At 38.6% G+C, this 4,169-nt stretch overlaps 1 long non-coding RNA gene across 1 annotated transcript in view; it reads left to right on the top strand.

Moving 5' to 3' along the window:
• Nucleotides 1-216: 216 nt before the first annotated feature.
• Nucleotides 217-4,169, top strand: part of LOC107575392 (uncharacterized) — an 18,566-nt gene continuing 14,613 nt past the window's right edge. Inside the window, exon 1 of the long non-coding RNA XR_001607861.1 lies at nucleotides 217-378. This is a non-coding gene — a long non-coding RNA (uncharacterized lncRNA). The remainder of the gene's footprint in view (nucleotides 379-4,169) is intronic.

The raw sequence follows: 4,169 nt of genomic DNA on the forward strand, positions 1-4,169 counted from the left end.
AATGCTTGCATTTTCTATCAGTGGTTCAATATCGAACATTTAGAAATTAAAATTTGGGAATTCTGGCTTAAACTAAAACCAGATACGTTCAATTTTTTTGCTGTTGATTAACAGTTGAACAGAATAAAATCAGATTAGTCCCTGAAGGTCGACTTCATCTGAAAGATTGAACTGTATTTTTCATAAATGTCAAATGGGGGTAAGTTGTCACGTGGACCCTGCGCGTTCACGCTGTAGTTGCTCGCTAGTGGAGACACCGAGGGGCAGATAACTCTCCGTTTTTCCATGAATAACTGCCCCTTCAGCGCGACCGCCAGCTGACGCACTGCCTGCGCGAACCCACGCGGACGGAGGAGCGACGCGGCGCGATCGTGCGAGGTAACGTTACGTGTGTGTTATTCCTCATCCGTCCTCAGTCATCTCCTCCAGGCCGCGCGGCGCGTTGTTGTTGTTGTTGTTGTTGTCGAGTGTGTGTGTGTGTGTGTGTGTGTGTGTGTGAAAGCAGATCCAGGTACAGTAGTCAAGAACGGACAGCAGGAAGTCCAAGGGGCTCAAAACGCTGGTAAGAGACGCCTCAGATTTTCTCGTCGCCCCAGTTTAGTTTCGGGTGTCGCTCCGTGATTTGAGTCATACCTTGGTTTGCTTGTTTTCTTTCATGCTCATTTTCCGTTCAGATCATTTGTTTTGGTCTCAGTGGGCGTAGAGGAGACTAAAACCTTCATTTACCAAGGTTTTAGTAACTCTGTAATTGCATGTTTATCCTGTTAGCAGTGCATTGAATAGTACTTTATACTGTCCTCCTCAATCTTGATATCTAGGGTCCTCTGTCACATGATGTCTGTTGGCCGGATTTGACTTTGACAAACTTTGTATTATTATTATTATTGTTTCCCATTTGTTGATACAGACACGAGTTGAAAGTGTGATCGTGCATAGACACTCAAATGGAATCGAGATTGTGAAATAGGTCCTGCATGTTCATTAATGTATCGATTTACCTAGATATCTGTTGCTCTTGTTTACATGCACTGATGTTTATCAGTCCGAATGAATCCAATCTGTATTCAGATGTGAAAGAATGTATGTATATGTGTCTTTTTAAAAAAAAAAATTTTAGTTTCCGTTAACTATAATCCAGATTTAGGGTCTTCGCCACCCGTTTCAGTCAGTGAAGTGAAGGCTTTTCAGTCTGATAAGTAATGAATTGCTTGTAAAGACGTCTGTTTTTTTTGTTTTGGGCTGTATGTTATCTGTCATACATGACGGTGCATGTCGTCTCCATGTCTTGATTTCAGCTCACAGCTTCAATGTTTTTTGCTCTTGTAGGTTTAGCGTTTGATTTATTTGCATCCATTTTCACACACGTATGCCAGTAAGCATTTATTCTCAGCTCTCAGCACACAAGAGCAAAATGCTTCAGACGGGGTGAGTCAGACTGTCATTGCATGCTGATGAATAAAGATGCTTCGTCTGGAGTCACTGCAGCTCACACAATGACCATCAGTTACTAATATGTGCTTTCACTGTATGGCTTCATGATGGGCAAGACAGACAAATAGCATGCCTCAAGTTCATTATTGATTACTGACACAACATTTAATGCTTAATAAAAATAAAAATGAACACCCAGCTTTGCTCTTTTAATGCATGATGTGTTTTATTGACTGTCCTTAAGATGGCACTGTTGTGCTGGATTGAGCTCCTGCATGAGCTCTGGATTTCTAAACATTCATCATGATTATAGAAAGTTTCTCTTTGCTGTTCTTGCAGGAAGTAAGTAGGGCAGAGAATATAGATCTGTGAGCTGCAGCCGACGCAGATGTCCAGGGAATAGAGACATTTTTAAACACGTCTTCATTTATTTGTGAGCGGGGCCGTGCATGCTGCATGCGACGAGGCTGATGAGACAATGATTGACAGGTGTGAAGTACTAACCAGCACTGTTGTTCTCTTCCCGTCTGCTGTGTGTTTCTGCCCTGCGTCGTGTCTGTTTCCGCCCCGTGTCTCGCTTCAGACGACTAGATCTTCTGCTCGTGGCTGCGGCTGCGTCTCGATGCCTCTTCTTCTCCTCTCACTCACGCCGCTGAACATTCTGGAAAACCCATTCCTGACACCACCTTCAAAAGCCTGCAGCTTTATACCCTGCTTAAGGACTTGGGAGAAAACTCTGATTCCAAACCCTAGTGAGCTGCTGTCTGCATAGGCTGCTGCCTTCTAAGGGGCCGTTCACACAGGACATGCTCAGTTTTATTAAACCATTGCGACTAGCATTGAGTACAGTTTCACTTTTATCAATTCTGATTCTGCATGTAGAATCCGGTTCTTATTAAATCTCGGTTCAGATTAAAATATTTACAAAAATTAGCCTACCTTTTTATTCCTGGCACATTTAGGCTATAATCACTACTGCCAACTCAATATTTAACTAAATAACATTTATTTAACATTCAAGTAAATTCATAAATTCTTAACATTCAAGTAAATGCTACAGATATTGAATAATTGAATAAAAAAAAAACCTGCTGGGTTTTCACACTGTGAATTAAATAAACATTATTATTATTATTAAAGCTACAAAAGTTATTCAGTAATAAGCAATGAGTGATTTTCCAAATAGGAGCCGGTTCTCGATACCCAACTCTACCCGTGACATGTCTGGCTGATTTTAACACAGAAATCAGGTAAAGTGTTGGGTAAAATATGCATTTTTCTGATAATGTGTTACTCAAAATGCATAAAAACATGGAACACAAAAGTTGGGTAAAATTTTGGATAAAATATGCATTTTACTAATAATAAGATACTCAATTCACAAACACATGGGACACAAAAATTGGGTATAATATTGGGTAAAATGTGTTTTTCTAATAATGTGATACTCAAAACACAAACATATGGGACTGATAAATTGAGCAAAAGTTATACATTTTTAATTAAAGAGTTTTTATTAATACTCGTCCTTAATAAAAGTGTCTTAAAAGGCAGCAAAATCATGTCACCTGACTTTTTAGACCAGCCATTAATTCGAGAGCACACTATGATGCCTTAAAATGCTGACTATGTAGGCGGCTCACTAGGTTTTGGAACACTGTCTGGTTGTCAGACACACTCCAGCCTCTCATTTAAAGACATTTTTCCTCTTCCTCGTCGGCAAAGTCATCTCAGCCACACTTTACAGCAGCATCAGCGGCCGCGGGACGCTCCAAAAACCCCTCCGTAGGCTCATGGGAAACGGGATCTTTTGAGGGAACGGTAGCTCGGAGTGAGAGTTGATATATCTGGTGACGACAGACCGCGGATACACACACACACACACACACACGATCTGTTTACCCGTCTCACTGTCAGGCCTTTCTTCTTCCTCATGCACATTTCAGCAGTTAAAGTCAACATAAAATGACAATTAACCCCATTTACTTTGCACATTTCTAGTCTTATTGTGAATGTTTTATCAGAGCACATAAAAAAATAATTTTTCATATAAACTATTTGTTTAGTCTTAGGCTGCTGTAGTGTCAGTGAATTAATTAATGCAAGTTAATGTGATAAATGTGACCGCAATACTATCAAATAGAGAGTAGAGGGTTATTATAGTTAACTAAAACCTAAATACAAAAACATTTTTGTTACTAGAATAAAATAATATTGAAATAAATTTTTTTATATTTTATTTCAGGTAATGTTTATTTTTTATATAAACATTAGCTGAAATGAAATTTAAAAAAATATATTATTTTATTATTTCAGCTAGTTTGCTAGATTTCTTATTTTAATTAGTTTGAATCATATCTACTAAAATAACTGCATTTTAAATTCATAAAAACTATACAGACATAAAATAAAAAAGCACAAGAAAATTACTACAACTTAAACGTCGTTCTGATGGATGGTGTGTGTGTGTGAGAGTGGGTGTGAGAGTGTGTGTGGAGGTATTACTGAACGACTCCATCATCATCACATCGGTGCGGTGCTGTGAGATTTTTCATCAGAATCTGGTGTTATTATATATTCATAAAAGCTGTAGCATCTCTGTCTGTCTGTCGTTCTGTTTATCTAACAGTCCATCCATTAAACTGTCTCTCTGTCATTCTCTATCTATCTATCTATCTATCTATCTATCTATCTATCTATCTATCTATCTATCTATCTATCTATCTATCTATCTATCT

Source organism: Sinocyclocheilus grahami, unplaced genomic scaffold (genome assembly GCF_001515645.1).
Source record: "Sinocyclocheilus grahami isolate Dianchi unplaced genomic scaffold, SAMN03320097.WGS_v1.1 scaffold2608.1, whole genome shotgun sequence".
Classification (NCBI taxonomy): Eukaryota; Metazoa; Chordata; class Actinopteri; order Cypriniformes; family Cyprinidae; genus Sinocyclocheilus; species Sinocyclocheilus grahami.